Below are 25187 nucleotides of genomic sequence, written 5' to 3'. Positions count from 1 at the left end.
TCTTACATTGTAAGACCTACATATATGAAATGCTGCTAGACTTCGTCAAGTTTCCAGTTACAGACACACAGGCTAATTCAATTACTGATGTTTTGTTGAATGAGTAGAAATGAACACCGCTAGTGAATTAAGCTCTCATGCCAGATTCCCTTCAGGTAGGGTAGGTTTATACTGGACTTGCTCAAGTAGTTTTGGTTCAGGCCTATTGATCCAGCATAATTATTATTATTATTTTTTAAAGATGTGGAGGAACCTTATTTTATTTATTTATTTATTTATTTATTTATTTATTTATTTTTTAAGATTTTTATTTATTTATTTGACAGAGAGAGACAGCCAGCGAGAGAGGGAACACAAGCAGGGGGAGTGGGTGAGGAAGAAGCAGGAGCGGAGGAGCCGAGCCTGATGTGGGGCTTGATCCCAGAACACCGGGATCACGCCCTGAGCCGAAGGCAGACGCTTAACGACTGTGCCACCCAGGTGTCCCGATCCAGCATAATTATTAATCCAACATCCTTTTTCACTATCAAAATTTTCCCTGTTTAGATGATAAATCATATGATTATTTTGTTCATAGGCCACTGGCTAGCCAATAGAGGACTGCCAACTTAAATTAGTCAGTAACAGATCCAAGCAGTAGAAAAACAAGTGAAACTCCCCTTTGAAGATTCTCTTCATTAGATTGATGACAAGGAGACAATTAATTTTAAAAATTCTACCTGAATAACATGATTAGTAGAATTAACCATTATTTGAAGAGAACATAGGAGAGGATATGGAAATGTACTTGGTTTTCAAGTGTAGTAACATGTTTTTCAGAAGGATCACATGCTGGGATAAAAACGTACCCAAGTGATTTTTTTTTTAATGTTTTTTTTATTGTATTATGTTAGTCACCGTACAGTACATCCCTGGTTTCTGATGTAAAGTTCGATGATTCGTTAGTTGCATATAACACCCAGTGCACCATGCAATACGTGCCCTCCTTACTACCCATCACCAGTCTATCCCATTCCCCCACCCCCCTCCCGTCTGAAGCCCTCAGTTTGTTTCTCAGAGTCCGTAGTCTCTCATGCTTCATTCCCCCTTCTGATTTTTAAAAACCGGTATCCTACTGATTACATTTTAGACTAAAATACTTAAAAATAGAAACAAATAATGAGAATGGAATTAAAATGTGCCAAATGCATGAAAACTTAAGAAAAAGTGTTCTTTAAAGGTGCCTTGGTCAGGGAAGAAATCCAGAATGTAATAACAAGAAAATGCAGTAAAAATATAAATACAATATATACAAAAGAAGTATGGAATGCTGCCAAAATAGCACTTAGGGGAAAATTTATCACTCATATTCCTCTGTTTGTATGGGAGAAAAGGGAAAAACAATGAATTAAGCCTTTGCCTAAAGTATTTAGGAACAGAATAAAGGAACATGCCAAAAAGAACAAAAAAGTAGGAAAAAGAAAGTGATAAAAAATAGAAATATTTGGGAACAAAAATGGAAAAGGGATCCAATCATAATAAAACAAACATTAAATACTTAGGAATAAATTCAAGAACTGAAAATGATGCATAAAATTACCAAAGTTTATTGGGAGAATACTGAAATAAATGGAGAGGCAAACTGTATTTCTGTATATGAAGACAATAATGTTCAAAATATATCAGATGTTCCCAACTTTCATTACAGCTTTGATATAATCTCAGTGAAAGCATCAACATGATTTTCTTTATAAACTGACAAAAAAAATTTCTAAGAATGCATGTGGAAGCATAAATAGGGTAGAATATCAAAGAGTTTTCTGAAAAAGAGAATTGAGAATTGTTAACTCCCATGTGTTAAAATCCAGAGTAAAATGATAAAAATAAAAACAAGGTTTCCTTTTTATGGAAATAAACTGAAATAACTAAAAAAACTTCAGATATATAAGAATTTTAAGTGCTAAAATTTATGTCACAGGAAAAAAGAAAAAATGACTATTGACTAGAACTTCGGAGTGGTCACTTTGTAAGCAGTTATAGAAAATATTAACATGGAAAAACAGCCACAGATTATACTATAATATTTAACTTGTCTGCAAAGGAAAGATTGCAACTAAGTTAAAAGAACAAATGCAGAAGCAGCTTCAGAAAAATGAAAAAACCTTAAATCGGTATTAGATAAAGTGTCCATTTAATATTTTTAGAAAATTTTCAACAACATAGCAAATAATTACAGGATATTATAAAGTAGTTACTTAGTCCATCAGACATTTATCGAACACCTAGGCTCTCAGGATACTTATTAAAATATTGTCACTGCCCTTAAGGAGCTTGCAGCTGCGAACCACATAAGCATATGGCAAAGAAATGCAAATTAGAAGACTATTAAACCATTTTATACCTACTTAACTGGTCCAATTAAGACTAAATATAAATTCTTAGTATAGATGATTTTTTTAAAAGATTTTATTTATTTGAGAGTGATAGAGAGCCCGAGAGAGCTTGAATGCACAAGGGGTGGGGAAGGGAGGGGGTGCAGAGGAAGAGGGACAAGCAGACTCTCCACCCAGCAGGAACCCACAACACACACACCTGGGGCTTTATCCCAGGACCCTGAGATCTTGACCTGAGCCCAAACCAAGAATCGGGCACTTAACTGACTGAGCCACCCAGGCACCCAGTAGTATAGATGATTTTTGAAGACTAATTCATTCACCTTGCAGGTACTGATTATTCAAAATCCAAGTACATTTTGTACTTTCAAAATTTCATCATAATCCATGTTGAAATATTCGTAAATTTATATTAGCAAAAATAAAGGATCACTTATAACTTCCAGAAATAGCTATAGTTAATACTTTAGTGTATATTCTTCTTAAGTTTTTTCTACGAATAATTATTTACCAAAAAGGAATCATACAAAATATTGTTTGCAATCTTTTAGTATTTAATTATATAGCGTAAATATGTTCCATATTAATAGTGTTCTTCCAAATTATAATTTCCATTTATTTCATCAAATTCCATTGTGAAAATATACCATATGTATTTGACTAATCCCCTTTTGTCGGTTTTCTGTTTCCAGTTTCTCACTGTTATCTAATTCATTCATTTAGTAGATACATATTGCATAATTGATGTCTTAGGTTCTGTGGACAGAGTGATGAACACAGCAGAGGTGGCAACTTTCCCCGTGGGATTATATTTTAATTGTTGTGCTGATCACGCTGTCCTCTGGGCTCCAACTTGAAGCATACCAATGGAGAGACCTTATCCTATTGTCCCTTCCGAAGGGGATGCTACAATCAGCTCCTGGAACTATCTCTTCCACCATAAAACTTATGCTCCTTAGCTGCGCTCTTCCCCTAGACTAGGGGAACGGAAGTATCTTATCCTACATTAGACCCTCCTGTCCTTTTATTCCAGCTTGAGGCTGAAGCCTATAAATTTGGATTGCTTCCTATCTTCAGGAGACTGCTAAAACCAAATTCATCCTGCCTAACTTCTTTTTGTCCTTGGTCATCACCCAAAATGTGAATTCTTGCACAAACTGATCCCTACATGTGTTTCTCAAAGTCTCAGTGGCGCCCTTCTTTTCACTTAATTCCTCCCTCTCTGTATCCTCCCCGAATTTCTCACAGTCTCCTCTGAAATTCTCCCTGTGTTACAAGCAAGCTTACCTATATTCATAAACACTTCTCCTTATTAAGTCTTTCTTTCTTCTGAGGAAATCACTACTAGCCACTTATAGGCTGCTTATTTTCTCCAATACCCCACTACCTTAAAGTTGGATGAGAAATTTGTGCTTGTAGGGTTGTTGCTATACTTATTTTATGTTTTCTTTTACCTCTCCTCTCCTCGGTAGTGATTCTAATTTTTAAAATTTGTGTACTTGTGTTTGTGAGTTCTTTCAATATGCTTTTTGTGTTTAATATATTAAAACGATTGAAGAGCGACATTAGTAAGATGGTAGAATAAAAAAAGTTCCAATCATTGTCCTTCCACACAAACACACAGAAGGAATAATATTTGAGCCAAAATACCTTTCTGAGAACTCCAAGGACCAGTTAAGAAGTTGTAACACCCAGATAAGCACAATGAGAAAAAACGCAGTGAAACAGGTAAGAATGGTAGTTTCACTGTACCTGGGTCAGCTTCTCCCTGAAGTCGGCACAATTAGATGCCAAGGGAGATCCACTGGCCTGAGATTTTGCCAGTGTGGCAGGGAGTGAGTGAAGCGTGCATTCAATAATCTGAGCCTTTGGGGATGCTGCCTAAGAAATTTACTCCTGGATAACCTTATACAGACTGCTGAGGCAGTCGGCATCGTTAGAATGCCTGTGGGCTTCTAAGAACAAAGAAAAAAGATGTGTGGCTCTCAGGAGCCAGCATGGCTCTGTGGATTTGAGAGAAGGTGCACAATTTTGAGACTTCTCTTCTAGGACATGAAAAAAGTGGAACTTGCATCCATCTCTTGACATTGCAGCCCAAACCCCAGGGAAAAGAGGTGAGTGGCTCTTAGCAGCCGGTGTGGTGCTGCTGAATTGAGAGAAGGTGCGCAGTCCTGAGACTGCTCCAGAGAAAATAAAGGAGAGAAGTGGAGGCTGCACCAACCTCTGGGGCACTTCAGTGTGCCTTCCTAGGGAAAGAGTGGTTACTTTTCATCAAACAGCATGATTCGGTGGGATTAAGAGAAGATGCACAGTCCTGAGATGCCTCTTCCAAGAGGGAGGGAGGGAAGGAATGCTTGCACCCAACATTTAGTGTATTGTCCTAGAGAAAAGGTGTAGGAGCTTACTGTGAATATTCTGGTCTTTTAGAAGGGGAAGAAAATATTTCCACATTATACATCTGATAAGGGGTTAATATCCAAAATACATATTTAAAATCTCATACAACTCAAGAAGGAAGAAAACCCAAAAATCTGATTTAAAAAATGGGCAGAGGAACTGAACATTTTTCCAAGGAAGACATGCAAATGACCAGCAGGTATATGAAAAGGTGCTCAACATCACTCATCACCAGGGAAATGCAAATCAAACCATAATGAGCTATCACCTCACATCTGTTACAGTGGCCATTATTTTTTTTTTTAAAGATTATTTATTTATTCTACAGAGATAGAGACAGCCAGCGAGAGAGGGAACACAAGCAGGGGGAGTGGGAGAGGAAGAAGCAGGCTCATAGCAGAAGAGCCTGATGTGGGGCTCGATCCCACAACGCCAGGATCACGCCCTGAGCCGAAGGCAGACGCTTAACCGCTGTGCCACCCAGGCGCCCCTACAGTGGCCATTATTAAAAAGTCAAGAGATGACAACTGTTGGTCAGGATGTGGAGAAAAGGGAACCGTGGGTATTGTTGGTGGGAATGTAAATAGTGCAGTCACTGTGGAAAACAGTATGAAGGTTGCTCAAAAATTACGAATAGAGCTACCATATGACCAGCAATTTCACTTCTGAGTATATATCTGAAGGAAGTGAAATCACTATCGCTAAAAAATTTACACCCCATGTTCACTGCAGCATTGTTGTCAATAGCCAGGACATGGAAACAACCTAAGTGTTCAGCAATGAATGAATGATAAAGAAAATGTGAATAAAGCTAACAATATTGTATCATGTATTTGAAAATTGCTAAAAGAGTAAATCTTAAAAGTTCTCATTACAAAAGAAAGAGCGAGAAAGAGAGAGAAAAAGAAGGAAAAAAGAAATCGCAAATGGCAAATTTTCTTGTAGAGTATTTTTGAGGGGACTATACTCTGTACCATCTTATTCTTGACTGTTCTAGCATTGTAACAATGCTTTAGCAAAATATTTGGATACCTTCTCTTGAGAAACTTCCCCACAGCAGTGCTTCAGGCCAGTTTCTAGTAGAAATGGCATTTCTGCTTGTCAGGACCCCACCCCACCCCCTTTTCTTGTCTATTTTGTGGCTGGAGATGGGAAGTTGGATATTGGCTAATTTGATTATCTTGTTCATCAGCTTTGGCAAAACACACTTTAATGGTACGAAATGCAGACTTTTATGTTAACTTGCATATGACTTCCTACTCTCTGTATATTTATATGCAGGAATCTCAGAGGCCAGGGGTAAGAATGCCTGCCTTCCTGTGCACCCCCAAATGGCAGACATTCTTTAAATGTCTGTGGACCCTGTTCCTTCCTCCTCTGTCTCCTGGTCTGAAGCCAACTCATACCCTAGTTGCTAGACTTATCCTCCTTCAATCCACCTGCCAAAGCAGCACATTAATATAACAATGTTTCTTATAATTGAATGTAGATACAAGTCATTGTAAAATGCAGATTTGGATACAGCAGGTCTTTTGTGTGAACCTGAGATTCTGCCTTTCTAACAAACTCCCATAAGATACACCTTGCTCTCGGTCTACAGACCATACTTTGAGCAGCAAAGGTCTGCAGTAGGAGTCACAAGACTTTCTGTAAAGGGTCAGATCGTAAAATTTAAGGCTTTATGGGCCATAGGGTCTCTGTCCAATTACTCATTCTGCTACTATCGCATGAAAGTATATGGACAACATGTAAATGAATGGGCGTGCCTTAGTTCCAATAAATTTATGTACCCTGAAATGTTAGAAATATCACATGTTAGAAAAGTTTCTCTTCTGATTCCCCCCTACCATTTAAAAGTGCAAAAACCACTTTTTTTTTGCTCTTTAAAAAAAAATAAATTCAATTAATTAACATATAAGGTATTATTAGTTTCAGAGGTAGAGGTCAATGATTCATCAGTTGTATATAACACCCAGTGCTCATTATATCACGTGCCTTCCTTAATGACCGTCATCCAGTTACCCCATCCCTCCATGCCTCCTCCCCTCCAGCAACCCTCAGTTTGATTGATTCAGAGTCTCTTATAATTTGTCTTCCTCTCTTATTTCGTCTTGTTTTATTTTTTCCTCTCTTCCCCAATGATCCTCTATTTTGTTTCTTAAATTCCGCATATGAGTGAGATCATATACTTCTCTTTCTTTGAATGACTTATTTCATTTAGCATAATACACTCTAGTTCCATCCACATCATTGCAAATGACAATATTTCTTTTTTTAATTTCTTTTTTATTTAAATTAAAAGCTAATGATATACTATACATTGGCTAATTGAATTTAAATAAAAAAATAAATTAACCATTCCTACTTGAGAGCTACACAAAAACAGGTGGTGTGCTGGGTTTGGCTGGAGCTCCAGTTTGTCAAAACCTAACATAAAGCACAAATTTTGGAGGCACAGACCCCAGTGTGGGCTCTTGCTCAGCCATTTCCAAACTCTTGTTCAACCCAGTCCCCTGACCTCTAAACCACCCCCCCAAGCTCCTGCAAAACAGACAGAATGCAATAAACAAAACAGCAATAGTAAGTGCTTCTCTAGTAATAATTAAACATAATTGATAAAACTTCTCAATCCCGAAGAATGGATAATAAAACAAGACCCACGTGTATGCTGTCTAGAAGAGATTCGTTTTAGACTTAAGGACCTATAGGCTGAAAATGAAGGGATAGAAAAATATATTCCGTGCAAATTATGAAAAAAGAGAACAAAGGTGGCTATACTTATATCAGGTAAAAGAGACTAAATTGTAAACTATTTCAAGGGACAAAAAAGGATGTGAGGAAGATATAACAATTATACACACACACACACACACACACACACGTATCCAGCATTAGAACATCTAGAAATATAAAGTAAATACTAATAGAACTGAAGGAAGAAAGAGCAATGCAATAACATTAGGAGCCTTCAGTATCCCACTTTCAAAAATAGAACATCCAGACAGAAAATTGACAGAGGGGGCACCTGGGTGGCATAGCGGTTAAGCGTCTGCCTTGGGCTCAGGGCGTGATCCCAGCGTTATGGGATCGAGCCCCACATCAGGCTCCTCTGGGATGAGCCTGCTTCTTCCTCTCCCACTCCCCCTGCTTGTGTTCCCTCTCGCTGGCTGTCTCTATCTCTGTTGAATAAATAAATAAAATCTTAAAAAAAAAAAAAAGAAAATTGACAGAGAACCAGAGGACTTACACAACACTATATATAGACCAAATGGATCTAACAAACATACACAGAAAATTCCTCCCAAGAGGAGCAGAATACACATTCTTTTCAAGTGCACGCCAGTCTCCAGGAAAAATCACATCTTTGGCTGCAAAACGATTTTTAACAAATTTAAGAAAATTGAAATCATACCACAATTCTTTTCCAATCATAAAGGTATAAAAGTAGAAATCAATAACAAAGGAAAATCAGAAAATTTACAGATATGTGAAAATTTAAAAATAGACTTGAACAACCAAAAGGTCAAAAAGAATTCAAAAGGAAATTGAGAAGATATCTTCAGAAATGAAAATGAAAGGCAACGTATCAAAACTTTATAAGGTGCAGCAAAAGCAATGCTAAGGGGGAAGTTTATAATGATAAACACCTGCATTGAAAAAGAAAAAAAAGATCTCAAATAAACAACCTAACTTTACATCTCAAGGAACTAGAAAAAATCAAACTAAGCCCAACATTAGCAGAAGGAAGGAATAATAAAAAATTAGAGCATAAACAAAAGAGAGACTAGAAAATATACAGTAGAAAAAAATCAATGAAACCAAGAGTTCCTTTTTTGAAAAAATAAATTTGACAAACCTTTAGCTATTTTAAGAAACAACAAACTCAAAATAAGAAAATTCAAAAGTAAGAAAGAGACATTACAATGGATGCCATAGAAATAAGAAGGATCATAAAAGGTTACTACAAACAATTATACCCAAAGACATTGGATAACCTAGAAGAAATAGGTAAATTCCTAGATACATACAACGTACCAAGACTGAATTACAAAGAAATCTAAAATCTGAATAAACCAGTAATGAGTAAGGAGACTGAATCAGTAAAAACAAAACAAAACAGAAAACAACAAAACCAAACCCAGGACCAGATGGCTTCATTAGTGAATTTCAGGAAACGTTTAAAGATGAATTTGTCTCCTAGGGGCGCCTGGGTGGCGCAGTCGTTAAGCCTCTGACTTCGGCTCAGGGCGTGGTTCCGGAGTTCTGGGATCAAGCCCCGCCCACATCAGGCTCCTCCGCTGGGAGACTGCTTCTTCCTCTCCCACTCCCTATGCTTGTGTTCCCTCTCTCACTGGCTGTCTCTGTCAAATAAATAAATAAAATCTTAAAAAAAAAAAAAAAAGGCGAATTTGCCATCCTAGTCCACGCAGTCCATGTGCAGCCTAAAGCCTGTGAAGCGGCTCACTCTGTCGCCCTCCGTCTGGCCCACAGATATCAGTGGCCTAGCGCCCTGCAGGCTTCCTGCTCCCACCGCCCACGTGGAGGGCTCATTCGCAGCCACCATGAGGGAGGCCTTCGTGGAAAATGCATGTCCCTGGATGACTGCAGGTACATCCAGATGGACGATGGCCCATCCTGCGTGCCCTGCTATGACAACACCTTTTCCACCACCTGTGCTGAGTGGCAGCAGCTTATGGGGCAAGACTCAAAGGAGCGGCTCTAGGAAGATCACCACCTCCTTGAGCGCTGCTGTCGCTGTCAGCGCTCCCTGGCTGCTGAGCCCTTCACTTGTCAGGACAGTGAGCTGCTCTGTAACGACTTGCTGCTGCAGTGACCTCCCAGTGCTCTGTCTGTGGGAGGACTGTCATGCCTGGGTCCTGGAAGCTGGAATACAGAGCCCAGAAGTGTCATGAGCACTGCTTCCTGTGCAGCGGCTGTAAGCAGCTGCTGGCCTCCCGTTCCTTTGTGCCCAAGAGGAGTGCCCACTACAGAAGCATGATGCTGATACAAGGGACGTGACATACCATGACCAGCACTGGCATTGAGAATGCCTGGTCTGCTCAGGGTGTCAGATACCCCTGGCAGGGCAGCAGTTCACTTCCTGGGATGATGATCCCTATTGCGTGATCTTTTTGGAGAGCTCTTTGTACCCAAGCACAGCAGTTGCAAGGACCCCATCACAGGACTTGGTGGAGGCAAGTGTGTGTCCTTTGAAGACCACTACTGGCACCACAGCTGTTTCTCCTTCCACTGGTATGGAGACCAAGCACTATGCCAGGGCAGCAGACAGGCAGGTTTTTCCAAACCACCTTTGGGACCCAGCCCTCCCCAACTTGGGGCTCCTCCTGGGCTCTAAGATTCAGCCTCCCTGCTCCAACATCCCCAGATCAGTGCTTCCTGACCTAGGGCCCCCAAACTTGGGCTCTTATGGAGCCTCCATTATTCAAATCCCCTCTGTAAGCCTAAGCTTCAGAATTTAGCCTTCCCCCCTACAGTCTGTGTTCCCAGACCAAGCCTTCTCCCCAGATCAGGGCTCTAGCCCAGCCCTCCAAACCTGGACTCTGGGACCCAGGCCCCTTCAATGTAGACTTCTTTCCAGAGACTTTAGGTCTCCTGTGGGTGCCTAAGAAGCCATCAAAAGTGGGCTATACTCAGACTTGACCCTCCCCATCCCCATGCCACCCTATCCCCAGGGCTGCAGCTCTCTGGGCAGGAAATCGGGGGTTCACTGTTTAAGGAGGTTCTAGAATACAGGGTTTTTCCCAGCATGTGTCTGTCAAGTGTTTTCTCATTTCATTTCAGCTCCGTTCTGGCCAGAGAGGAGAAGAGGGGTAGGACTGGGCTCAGCCCTCTTCCAGATTCTGCAATAACTCAGTGTGAGGAAAAAATTAAAAATCAAAAAATAAAATAAAGAAGAATTTACACCATGCTTTTCAAACCCTTCCCAAAAATTGAAGAGGAGGGAATACTTCAAAACTTACTTTGCAAGTCCTGTATTTCTGATACCAAAGCCAAACAAAGAAACCTATAAGAAATGAAACCTACAGGCTATTATCTCTGATGACTATAGATGCAAAAATCAAAATACAAGTAAACAGAATTCAATAGTACATTAAGTACATTGTAAGTGGGATTTATTTCTGGGAGGCAAGGATGGTTCAACCTATGCAAGTCAATAAATGCAATAGATCACATTAAGAGAACAAAGGATAAAAATCACAAGATCACCTCAACAGATGCAGAAAAAAAGAACCATTTAAAATATTAACACTCACTCAGATAAAAACTCTCAACAAACTAGATATAGAAGGAATGTACTTCAACATAACAAAGACCACGTATAAGCTCACAGCTAACATCATAGTCAAAATTGAAAACTTTTTCTCTAAGGAACATGACAAGGATGTCAACTCTCACCACTTTTGTTCAACATAGTACTGGAAATCCTATGCAAAAAAAAGTCCTAGGTAAGAAAAAAAATCCATTCAAATGAGAAAGGAAGAAGTAAAATTTATATTTTCGAAGGTGACATGATCTCATATGAAGCATACCCAAAGACTCCACACACAAAATATTGTTAAAATGAATAAATGGATTCAGCAAAGTAATGCAATGTGAAGCCAACATACAAAAAGCAGTTGCATTTATATACACTAACAACAAACCATCTGAAAGGGAAATTAGGAAACAATCTCATTTATAATAGTATCAAAGAATAAAATACTGTAGAATAAACTTAACTAAAGAGGCAAAAGATTTCATTGAGAATTATAAAACATTTCCAAAATAAATTAAAGAAAACTTTATAAATGAAAAGACATCCTATATTTGTGAAATGGAAGACTTGGTATTGTTAAATGTCTATACTATCCAAAACAATTTACAGATTCAATGAATGTTATCTTTTTAAAAACTGAATGACATTTTTTACAGTAATAGACAATCCTAAAATTCACAAGGAACCAGCATGGGCAAAGAGATCAAGAGAGAGAAGAGCAAAGCTGGATGCATCACACTTCCTTGTTTCAAATACATTGCAAAGCTTTTTTTTTTTCTTTTTCTTTTTTTCTTTTTTAAGAGAAAGAGTGAGAGCACGAGAAGGGGGTGAGGAGAAGAGGGGAGGGAGAGAGAATCTTAAGCAGGTGCTACACCAAGCTTGGAACCTGAGGTGGGACTTGATTTCACAATTTGAGATCATGGCTTGAGCCGAAATCAAGAGTCTGATGCTTAACTGATTGAGCCACAAAGGCGCCCCTATTGCAAAGCTATTTTAAGCACAACAGTACAATACTGGAATAAAGACAAACATGGATTGACAGAACAGAATAGAGAGCCTAGAAATAACCCCCTACATGTATGGTTCACTGGTCTTTTAACAAAGGTGCCAGGAAGACAAAATGGGAAAATGATAGTTTCTTCAACAAATGGTATTGGAAAAACTGGATATTCATATGCAAAAAAAAAAAAAAAAATGACTCCTGCCTTATACCATACACAAAAATCAACTCAAAATGGATCAAAGACTTAAACATAGACCTGAAACTGTAAAACTCTTAGAAGTAAACATAGGGAAAAAGCTTTTTGGCATTGGTCTTGTCAATGATATTTTGAATATAACAATAAAAGCACACAGGCAACAAAGGTGAAAGTATCCAAAGTACTTACATCAAACCATAAACCCTTCGCATAGAAAAGGAAACAATCAAAAGGATAAAAAGACAATGTACAAAATGGAAGAAAATACTTGAAACTGTCTGTCTGGTAAGAGGCTGATTTCCAAAGTATATAAGAAAGTCATACAAGTTGATAGCAAAAAAAACCAAAAAAACAAAAAAACAAACAAACAAAAAACAACAAATAATATTTCTCCAAAGAAGGTATACAAATGACCAACAGGTATGTGAAAAGATGCTTGACAGCATTGATTATCAGGAAAACGCAAGTCGAGACTATAATATCACTTCATACCTGTTAGGATGACTATTATAAATTTAAAAAAAGATGCTGTTGGTGAGGATGTGGAGAAATTGGAACTCTTGTATATTTCTGTTGGGCATGTGAAATGGTGCAGCAGCTATGGAGAACAGTATGGAGGTTCCTCAAAATCTCAAAGCAGAACTACCATATATGATCCAGTAATCCCACTTCTAGGTATATATCAAAAAGAATTGAAATCCGGATCTCAAAGAGATATCTGTGCTCTCATGTTCACTACAGCATTATTCACACTAGTCAAGATACAGAAACAAACCAAGTGTCCATTGATAGATGAATGAATAAAGAGTATATGGTATATGCATAGAATTGAGTATTATTCAGCTTTCCAAGTGAAGGAAATCCTGCTTTATACTAAGTGAAATAACCCATTCTCAGAAGGACAAATACTACATGATTTCACTTATATGAGGTATCTAGAATAGTCAAACTCCCAGAAGCAAAGAATATAATAGAGGTTGCCAGGAGGTGGATTGTGACCTGTGGGGAAAATAGTGACTTGTTCATGGGATACAAAATTTTGGTTGATAGATAAATCCTAGAGATCTGCTGTACAATATATGGCCTATAGTTAACACTGTGGTATTGTGTGCTTTAAAATTTAAAAGGGTGGATCTCATGATGAGTGTTCTTACCACAAAAAACAAACCAAATATCAAGGGTGGCAGAGGAAGCTGTGCATGTGTGGAAAGGGTGTTTGGGAAATCTCTATCTTCCTCTCAATTTTGCTGTGAACCTAAAACTGTTCTAAAAAGTAGTCTTAAGAAAACTAAACAAAACAAAGGGGCACAGGAAACATTAGAAGTGTCGGATATGTCTATTCCCTTGATTGTGGTAATGGCATTATGTGTGCTTGAATATGTCCAAGCTCATCAAATTGTATGCATTGAATATATGCAGAACTTGTGTATCAGTTATACCTCAATAAAGCTGTTTTTTTAAAAATTTCAGTTAGAAAAATAATATGTTGCCAATAGAGTTATGGAAAGTATTCAGTGGTGCACTGAAAATCAAAGAAATGCTTATTAAAGTATTTATTTATTAAGTTGGGAAATGTTTTTTAGAATTAAATTCCAAATGTTTATAGTAAGAGCATTATCACACAGAGTCAATGGGAATATAAATTGGAACTTTAGTTCTGGAGAAGTCTGACAGTGTGCATAGAGATACTTTCAAATTTTCTACTCTTTGATTCGTCAATTTCATTTCTCAGAATAAACATTAATAAAATAGTGATGTGGCGAAAATAATTGTATACACTATGATCAATTTAAATATTCAATGAATGTTAATTATTAAAATGAATTATGGTATATACATGGAATAAAATATACTGCATTATAAAAGGTATTATGTTAGCTATTTCATTCTGTTCCTTTTAAAAAAAGATTTATTTATTTATTTTTAGAGAGAGAGAGAGTGGGGAGGGGCAGAGGGACAGAATCATAAGGCAGACTCTCCACTGAGCATGAGCCTGACACAGGGCTCAATCTCACAACCCATGAGGTCATGACCTAAGCCCAAATCATGAGTTGAACACCTGACTGAGACACCTAGGCACCCCTCATTCTCTTTCTTTTTATTATTATTATTTTCACTCAGTACTGTGTTTATAAGGTCCCTGTGTGTGACTATGTGAACTTTAAATCTGTTCCATCTTATTGTTGCACAATGATCCATAACGGTGCATTTTCCATATTTATATCTATTCTCTGTCCCAATGGTGGATGCCAGATAGCCTCTAACTACCTGGTAAATTGATTAATCCTGCAATGGCAATTCTTTTATAAATTCCCCCTTGTGGAACTTTATAAGACTTTGAGATATAAAGGACTAGGAATTGAATGGCTGATGTGATAAGGTATCATATACTTATGGCTAGACACTGTCAGGTTGTGATATTATTCTTTCTACTATAAGAAGGTCCCTATATCCATACTTCCTTTCCACTTCCTGGGTTATTCAAAGTACTTATTTTGGCAAGTCTGAGAGATTTAAAATGTTATTTCATTGTTCTTTTAATTTGCATTTCAATGATTAATGATGTTTGAACATCTTTTTTTGTGTTGTCAGCCTTTGGGTTTCCTCTTTTGAATTGCATCTTCATATCCTTTGTCCATTTTTTTGGAGTTATTCTGTGATTTTTGTTGATTTAGATAAGTTTGCAGTATATATTAGATACTAATTCCTTGTATGTTTAGAATTTAAGAGTATCTTCCTCTATTCATTCTTCTTGTAATTATCTTTTTCATCATATCTTTTATCTTACAGAATTTCTTATTTTTAATGTAATCAAGAAGTCACTTTTTCTTTATAGTTTATTTTTGAACTTTCATTTAAAAAATTCTTTCCAACCCCTACCTCTACATTTTATACTAATTTGATTATGATATCTTTTAGTGTAGATTATTAATCCATATGTATTTCATCTTTTTATGTGGTGTTGGGTAGAATTATAGTTTTATTGTTCTCCAAACAATTAGCCAGTCTTTCAACACCATCTTTGGTGGGAAGCATTTCAAATGACTTCCAATGACCCTGCTTCATGGTACTCACATGTTTTTTGTGTAATCTCCTTCAAGTAAGAGTGAGCTGTACTAGTGACTTGCTTCCAATCAACATAACATGGCCAATGATGGAATGTCACTTCCAAGTTTAGGTTATAAAAAGACTGTGACTTCTGTCTTTTTTGCCCTCTCCTTTTTTCTTCTCTCACTCAGGGGCAACAAACTGCCATGTTGGGAGCTGCCCTATAGAGAAGGCTACATGACAAGGGACTGACACCTCTAGCCAGTAGCGAGTAGGACTTGAGCATTGTCAACAGCCCCAAAAATGAGCTTGAAGTAGATCCATGGCCAAATGAATGAGCATGGGAGCAGATTGGTCCCTGGTGGAGTCTTGTCTTTTCTTTTTTCTTTCTTTCTTTTATTTTCTCTTTATTTTCTTTCCTTTCCCCTTCCTTCCTTCCTTCCTTCCTGATATATTTATTTGAGAGAGAGAGAGAGCACACAGAGGGAAACGGAGAAGCAGACTCCCTATGACATGGGGCTTGATCCCAGGACCTTGGGATCATGACCTGAGCAAAGGCGGACATTTAACTGACTGAGCCACCCAGGTGCCCCTCCCTAGTGGAGTCTTAAGATGACTATAGCCCTGGCTAGCACCCTATTTGTAGCTTTATGAGATGAGAGTTCCTGAATGAAAAGATGCAGCTAAACTGGGTTCCCGACACTTAGAAACTGTAAGACAATAGATATATATTATTTTAAGTCACCAATGTTAGAGCAATTTGTTAAGTAACAATGGACTTTAATACACGATTGACCAAATCTAATCTGTCCTTAATTGAATGGAGTTTAAACTTATCATTGATTAGTTAATTTCACTCCTTTTTTTATTGCTATAGCTTTGCCATATGCCCACATTTAATAGAATGGATTCCTCTGCTTTACCTTCTTTTTCTTTAAAGAGTTAAGAAATATTTTAAATTGAATAAAAATGAAAACACAACATATCCAAATTTATGGACTGAAGCTTATCTCTCCTTAGAGTGTAATCTATATTTTTAAATGTTTATGTTAGGAAACAAGAAAGATCTCAAGTCAATGACCAATTATTCCACCGTGTAAAGGTAGAAAAGGAGAAAATTAAACCCAAGTCACGTAGAAAGATATAATAAAGATAATTGCAGAGATTAGTAAAACAGAAAATAGATGTCTAATAGAGAAAAATCAATAAAAGCAAAATGGGGTTCTCTGAAAATACCAATAAAATTGGTAAAATTCTAAACTGCTGTAAACAAATGTTTTCTATCAAGGACCACATGTTAAATATCTTAAGATTCATTGGCAATAAGGTTTCTGTTACAAATGTTCATCTCTGCTGACTTCTCATAAAAGCAAATATAGGCTATTTGTAAATAAATGTGCACAGGCTAATTCCAATAAAACTATTCATTGACAGTGAAATTTGAATTTCACATAGTTTTGGAATATCATGGAATAGTTTTTAACTTTCTATTTTTTCCAAATATGTAGAAGTCCAAAAGCCATTCTTAGCTTGTGGGTTATACAAAAACAGTAGTGAGACAGATTTGTCCACTGATTATAGTTCACCATTCATTTTGCCTAAAAATGACTGATCACAATAAAAAGAGGTCATATTATTGTAATCCAGAATGAAAGAGAGAATGTTAACTAACACAAGGCTTAAAAACTTAAAAAGAACAGTAAGTATAATATACTACTGAAAACTTTATTTAATAAACTTGATGACTCAAGTCATAATTTTTGGAAGATAAAAACTATAAAACTGACAGTAGAAGAACTAAAATACTTTAATATCCCTAGTGTACCAAACATATTTTATTCATAATTAAAAACTTCCCTGTAAACAAATCTTTGGCTGAGAGGCTTTTACTGGTGAATTCTTAAAGAAAAAAATTAGAAAGGTATAATACCAATCCTACATAAATTATTTTAGAAAATAGAGAAGTATACTTTATTTTATGAAAACTGCATTTCACTGATATCAAAACTAGACAAAGGAATTTCAAGAAAAAAATTATAGATCAGTGCCCTTCATGAACATATATACAAATATCTTTAACAAAATAATTGCAATTTTAAACTGGCAATATATAAAAAGTATAACACATTTTAAAAGGCATTTGACAAAATCATATCTATTCAAGATACAAACTTTTGGCAAGCTGGGAATCAAAAGGAATTTTCTTAACCTGATAAAGGACATCATTGGAAATTTTGTAGCTGGCATCATACTTAATAATAAAGCTGTTTTCTCCCTAAGATTGGGAGCTAAGCAAGGATGTTAGCTTTTCTATTGGAGGTCCTAGAAATTTTAATAAGTTAAAAATAAATAAAAACACAGATTGAAAAAGGAGAAATAAAAGACTAAAGTACAAGCCAGTTTTGACAGGTTTATTTTTAAAATTCGTATGGAAATTAAAATGTCCTGGAATAGACAAAACAATTTATAAAGAAAAACAAAGTTGGAGGGCTCATAAATGTTTCTGGTCACCAATTGCAGTGTGTGTGTGGTTGAGGGGAGGATTCCCCCATATTACCAAGCAATTCTATGGGATACTATGTGGGTGTCCTACAGTTCAACTCAGTTCTGACACGATCTTCCCGAAGATAGCATCAGATTCTACAGGCGAAGAGCTTAGTTCTACAAGACTGCACCCCCTGTCCCACTTTATACGTCTATCACAAGTTCAAGCTGTCACCTGGACTTCTGAACAATAGGCTGTAGTTTGGAAGATACAAGGACCTCTTCATTGGATTCAATTAATTTGCTGGAGAGGCTCACAGAACTTAGAAAAACAGCTTACTTACTATATCACTGGTTTATTATGAAGGGATATGACTCATGAATAGCCAGATGGAACTTCCATGCCCTTCAGATGTGCACCATTCTCCCCAAATCTTCACATGCTCTCTGAACTCTGTCCTTTTGGGTCTTTATGGAGGCTTCATTGCATAGTCATGATTGATTAAATTATTGGTTATTGGTGATTTAACTCAGTCTCTAGCCCTTCTCCCTTCCCAGAAAGTGGTGGTGGGATGAGACTGGAAGCCTAATTGTAGGTTGGCTCCCTTGGCAAAGAGCAACCCCCATCTTAAAGAAATTTCCAAAAGACACCTAATTAACATTAATCTCAGTTTTTGTTGAAAGGAGCTTGTTTGAATAATAAGACACACATTTCACTTTTATGGCTCTGAACTGATTTCAGGAACTAAGAACAAGAGACCAACCATTATAACAAAAGATGTTCCCTGTCACTCCTATGGCTGAGAAATTTTCAAGGATTTTAGGAGCTCTGTGCCAGAAATGGGGAGGAACACAAGATATATATTTCTTCTTACAAATCACAATATCACAACATTTAATACCTGATTTCAAGACTTATATTAATGCTATAATAAACGAAATAAGTGTGGTATTGGTGAAAGGATAAATATAGATGAATTGCACAGAACAGGGAGTCCAAAGACAGATCCACACATATATAGTAAACTGATTTTTGAGAAAAGTCCTAGGGTGATTCAACGAGGAAAAGGCACCTGGGTGGGTCAGTTAAGCATCCAACTTTTGGTTTCAGCTCAGTTCATGATCTCAGAGTAATGAGATAGAGCTGCATGTTGGGCTCTGTGCTTGGTGCGGAGTCAGCTTCAGATTCTCTCTCTGGCTATGCCCTTTTCCTGCTCACCATCTCTGTCTCTGGAATAAATCTTAACCAAAAAAAAAAAAAAAAAAGGTAATTCTGAAACATTTGGATATCTTTATTAAAAAAAAAAAAACAACTCTTACCCTTTAGCTCATACCATTCACAAAAATTAATTTGAGCAGTAGCATAGGCCTAAAGGTAAGAGTTAAAACTATAAATTTTCCAGGGGGTGGGGTTGGGAAGAGAGCAACTAAATATTTCCTATGTATGACACAAAAAGCACAAACCATAAAGGGCATAAAGAAAAATTGGATTTTAATGAAAAAAAAATCAACCCTGGTCTTCAAAAGACATTATTACATAAGGAAAAATAATATTCCTAATGCATTTCTCTGGCAAAGAACTTGCATAAATATGCAAAGAATTCTCAAAACTCAGTGCTAAGAAAGCAATCTAATAAAAAAAATAGGCAAAGTATTTAAATGATCATTTCATAAAAGAGGATTCAGCTTTATTAGTCACTAGGATAATGCAAATTTTAACCACAATGAAATACCATTGTAGGGGAGGAAAATTTTTCCTATATCCTTCATAATTCTTTGTCTTGTCTAATAATCAAATTAACATAGGACAGAGGAACAGGAGAAAAGCAAATTTATTTACAAATATGCAGGGGTCCCCTCAAAATATGAGACCTACAGGCAGTCAGGTAATTGAATGTTATATGCTATTCTGAGCTAAGAAGGGGGTGGGACTTCACAGGGAAGGAAGACAATTCGCTGGAAGATGGAAAGAGCAAATGTTTAGTAAGCAAATGTTTGCCCTGTCATGTTGAGACAATAGGCACAGAGAAGATTTTGATTCCCAGGACTTTCTGAGCTATTCCTCCTCCCCCTCAAGAGCTTACTACAACTAGCCCATATTCTTTGTAGTTATCTCTGGTGACAGTTCTCTTCTTGGATCAGGTCCCCTATCTAAATTCTTTTAGGCAGTTAAGGAAGAGGTAAAAGTTTTCCTTGAGTCTGTTGGGTCTTGATTGCCTTCAGCTCAAAAGAGTCCACATGCCAAAGTGGCACATTTTAGGGAGACTTGTTTTGACCTCCTTCACCATTATGAACATATTAACAGAGCTATAATTAAAAATTCGAGTGCTAGTAAGTTTGGTTATGATATGGACAAACTGGAACTCTTGTACACTTCTTTTTTTTTTAAGATTTTATTTATTTGACAAAGAGAGACACAGCAAGAGAGGGAACACAAGCAGGGGGAATGGGAGTGGGAGAGGGAGAAGCAGGCTCCCCACTGAGCAGGGAGCCCGATGCGGCACTCGATCCCAGGGTCCTGGAATTATGACCTAAGCCGAAGGCAGACGCCCAACAACTGAGCCACCCAGGCACCCCTCTTGTACACTTCTGATGGGAATGGGAAATGGTACAAGCACTTCGGAAAACTATTTCACAGTTTCCTTATAAAATGAAATATATACATATCATACCATCCTGCAATTCTACAATAAAGCATATGACCACACAAAGACTTGTACATCAATGTTTATAGCAGCTTTATTCAAAATATTCCTGCAAATGGGAAATACTTAAGTGTCTATCACCATGTAAATGGGTAATTAAAATGATAGTACACATAAACAGTGGGTACTACTCAGCAATAAAAAAGTACTAGGCTACTGATACAGGCAATAACATGTATGAATCTCAAAAATATTATGTTCAGTAAAGAACTCCGACAGATAAAAGGTACACTACATCATTTCATTTACATGAGTTTCTAGAAAATGGGAACTCATTTACAATGACAGAAAGCAGATCATTGTTTTTCTGGAGTTCTGAAATGATGAAGGGAATTGACTGGAAATAAGTATGAGAAGATTCTTTTAAGAAAATGAAGTGTTGTGTGTCTTGACTGTGGTAATGGTTTTATGAGTGTATATAATGTTCAAAATTCATTGAATTATACTCTGTATAAAAATCATGCAGCAATAAGTTTAATTGAAAATAATGTTTGGGAGGGGCGCCTGGGTGGCACAGCGGTTGGGCATCTGCCTTCGGCTCAGGGCGTGATCCTGGCGTTATGGGATCGAGCCCCACATCAGGCTCTTCCGCTATGAGCCTGCTTCTTCCTCTCCCACTCCCCCTGCTTGTGTCCTCTCTCACTAGCTGTCTCTATCTCTGTCGAATAAATAAATAAAATCTTTAAAAAAAAAAAAAAAAGAAAATAATGTTTGGGAAAAAATTTAACTGTCTAATAATAGGGGAATTTAAGTATATTGTGGTATATTCAACTACATGTTTGATCATTATTTGGCTTTTGGAGTTACGTCTAGGAAAAATTTATTCCATCGTAAAATTAAATAAAAATATGTAGAATAATTCAACAAAATATATAAAGAAAAAGTTACTAATCTCTTACTAATTCAACAAAATATATATTTAAAAAGTTATTAATCTCTCACAGAAAAGATCCAGAAGGATGTAATAATGATAAATCTGATGGACCATTAGTAAAACGGTTAAGTATTGGAAAAATCATTTTAATGGCATACTCTTAACTGCGCAGTTTCAAATGAGTAAACAGGTAGCACTTAAACATATATGATATTTCCACACATTATTTTCCATTTTTATTACAATTCTGAGAAGTTGATACGTTTTTGCTTTTTACAGGTGAAGCATGAAAAACTAGATTTAGTAACTTTTCTCTGAATTGCTGCTGCTTTTTATATCTTTCTAGTTGGAGAGTCAATTGCTACAATTTTTTGAAAAGTTGTTTTTAAAGAACTATATATTTACATAAAATAATTCACCTACTCATTTACTTTGCAATGTCACCTTCCATAAATTTCTATAAATGTGAATGTTTTGAGGATAAATATGCATGGATATTTAACGCAACATTGCTTATAATGGTAAAATAATTAGAATTAACCTGAATGTTCAAAAGGAAGTATTGGCATAGTGCAAACATATCTTCAACTACGCCTAATAAATGTGGTGCATTCATACTCTGATATATTATATTGTTATTAAGATATGAGTTAGTTCTGTATATATGTGTGTATATTATATATGCATGTGTGTGCATACAGACGATATAGAATCTGCAAATAATGAGGATGTACTAGGTATAGTCTATTTACAGACCATCTGAATTTGCAAATTCTCCTGCTTTCCAAAATTTAGTTCTAACACTCAGATCAATACGCATGACACTTTGACAGTCATTTGTGGACATGCGCATGTGCAGAATCGCAGAAATTTGAATTGCCCCAAGCACATTTTTCTAGTTGAGCCTGAATACAAAGATAGTTCTGCCAAGTACTTTCATGCCAAGTAAACAAGTGTTCTTTTTGTGGTCTATTTAGTGCCATGTTTTTTGCATTTTTTGTGTTGTATGTTGGTGATTTTGTTCTTTAAAGTAGATCTCAAATATAGTGCAGAAGTGCTGTGTGGTGTTCCCAGGTGCGAGGAGGTTGAGATGTATCTTACGGAAAACTTGTATGTGTTCAATAGGCTTCTTTCAGGCATGAGTTATAGTGCTGTTGTCTGTGAGTTCAATGTTAATTAATCACCAATATATATTAAATAAGGTGACTTTAAACAGAAACACACAGAAAAAAGGTTATATATTGATTGGTTGATGAAAATTTTGTGGCTAGAGGCTTTCAGGAACATAACCCTGTGTTTCACTTAGAACAACGATTCAGTTTTTGCTAATGTAGTGCCCAGGGTGACTTCACAGAATGTAACTGCCCTGAATAATGAGAATGCACTGAAATATGTACGCATATATTTCAGATATGTATATATCTGAAAGGTGGACTAAAATATATTTGTGAGAAAAGCAAATACAATCAATCCTTTCTTTTATTTCCAGTAGAAATACACAATTTCTACCAATGTTGTTTATATTTTTGTATATATTTGTTAAACCGTGAAGAAGAGCATAGGCAGATATGTATGAAGATATTAATATCTCCGGGCAATGAGAATGGAGTAGGTATGGGGAGATTAACTTTTAAAAAAGATATACCTTTTTATAAATTCTCTTATCACATATTACTTTTGCTATAAAATAAATGCAGGAAATGAAAAAGAAATAATCTGCCCAAGGTCTGAGAATTAATAACTAAAAACAATGTGACTTTTATTTCTGTCATTAATTTTTGATTCCTAATCCAGGGTTCTTTTCACTATATCATGTTGTCATTAATGTTAATATATGTGTGGATTGTACTGACAATGATATCTAAATAAAATTATCAAAAGTTGTTATGTTCTGATGCTCATAAGATGATCTGTAGATATGCTTATAAAAGGGAATTTTATGAGTTGTAAGTAGTGTTATATAGTCATTCATTTATTTTTTCTCTTTAAAATTAAATGTGAAATAATAGTAATAATTTACCAGGGAAAATCTGAGAAGGGTAATGTGTCATCATTATATAGATTTTGAAAAATTTCTTGTCCCTATGTTAATACCCTGGACTAATCAGTATAATAATTTATGATGACTACCTCTTATTGAGTACTTGTTGAGTACTTATTAAGTGAGCTACTTGACATATATAATTCCCTAATACTTCAGATGCTAATTTAAGCTTCATTTCCCTTGAATTTTCTTCTTTATCTTTTAATGAAGGAGGCCTGCTCCTGTTTAGTGCCTCAGAGGAGATACGAAGAAGGCCAGAAAGTGGAAACAGTCTGCACACCTTTCTGATTTTTATGTTCCATTAAGTCAAAGCCTTCAGGAAGATTTAGGTACTTTTCAGACTGTCTAAATCCGGAGGCTTGTGGTGGGCCATGTCAGATACTGTTAATTCTCCCCAGTATTTCTTCTCCCCTTCTTCCACAGCAATAGTTCCATTTCTAGTTCTAGATATTTCTGCCCAGAAAAATAAATTCATTTTCTAGCCCTCTTTGCAAACCAGGTGTGGACATGGTAATAAATTTTGTCTAAGGTAATGTAAGCAGAGTGTCATATAACGAATTTGGGTACTTTCCTTCAAAGTAGGTCTTTGTGTACCCTTGACCTCTGTTTACTTTGTCTCTTCTGTCTTCCTGACACTCGGAATGTGGCCATGATGATTGAAGCCAGTGCAGCCATTAGATACCATGAGTTAATCTTGGTGATGGTGGCCATATAAGTCAGGACAATATGGACGAAGATTTGGTGTAACAGATACACCCTTATCACTCCTGGACAGCCCACTTCTGACTTTTGCATGAGAGATATCTTTATATTATATTTAACCACTGTCATTTTGGGTTCTATTACTCACAGCTTATTCCTAATTAATATGTGGTTCTGTGAGGCGGTGGGGGGGGCATTTGAAAACAAGCAGGGAGGTCAGGCACTTCTCACACAGACCACAGAGATATTTTCTACAGCTGGAAGTGAAGAGGGAGCAGAAGGAACCTGCACTTTTTCTAAGCCAGCAAGGAATGGCTGCATGGTATACCTACACGTCAGAACCTGGGCAGCTGCGCTGTAGATGTTTTATGTTTGACAAGGAGCAGAGAAACACTATCAATCTTTTATTGCCTACACATGACATAATTCTGGTAACGGTTGGTCAAATATTTTTTAAAAATTCAAATCCAAATACCTGTGTTAGGTAATTTTTTTCTCTTTTAACAGAATTACATCCACCTTAATGTCACCAACCTGCTAGGCATTTTGCATAAATTATTTCATCTAATATTTCTAAGAAGGAGAAAGGAATTGTTACTGATAAAAAAAATAATATTGATAAGGAAAACTGAGAGTTAAAGAGTTTAAATAACTTGCCCAAGGTCACATAGCTAGAAAAATCATAAGCAATCTAGCTTTCAAACACAGGTCCGTCTCTTTTCAAGCATCCACTATTGCTGAAAACATGTAAAAACATGAATAAAAAACAAAATTACTTCCTACATGTTAGAAATCATTAAAGGAAAATACTAAAAAATTATAAGTAATTGAATCTTGAATACCTGATTATAAAATAATACATGTCATTTTATGTAATATCTATATTATCTATCTACATATACATAAAAATGAATCACATAGAGAAATTCTAAAGAAGAAAAAGTGTTTTAATATTTTACATGCATTTTAGCAATTTGAAGCAAAACTCTTGTTTAGGAGATCTGGTGGTCTTTAGTACCAGGGGACATAACATTATATATAGTATTTTGACAGACATCTGGTAGATATACATCCAATAGCATAAT

General features: G+C 36.4%; 1 pseudogene; it reads left to right on the top strand.

The window, feature by feature from the left end:
* LOC109489113 overlaps positions 1 to 25187 on the top strand; it is a 101492-nt pseudogene that overhangs the window by 58806 nt on the left and 17499 nt on the right.

This window comes from Ailuropoda melanoleuca, chromosome 1, assembly GCF_002007445.2.
Source record: "Ailuropoda melanoleuca isolate Jingjing chromosome 1, ASM200744v2, whole genome shotgun sequence".
In the NCBI taxonomy this organism is placed as follows: domain Eukaryota; kingdom Metazoa; phylum Chordata; class Mammalia; order Carnivora; family Ursidae; genus Ailuropoda; species Ailuropoda melanoleuca.
The sequence above is the reverse complement of the archived record's forward strand: the minus strand, read 5'-3'. Positions and strand labels throughout refer to the sequence as shown.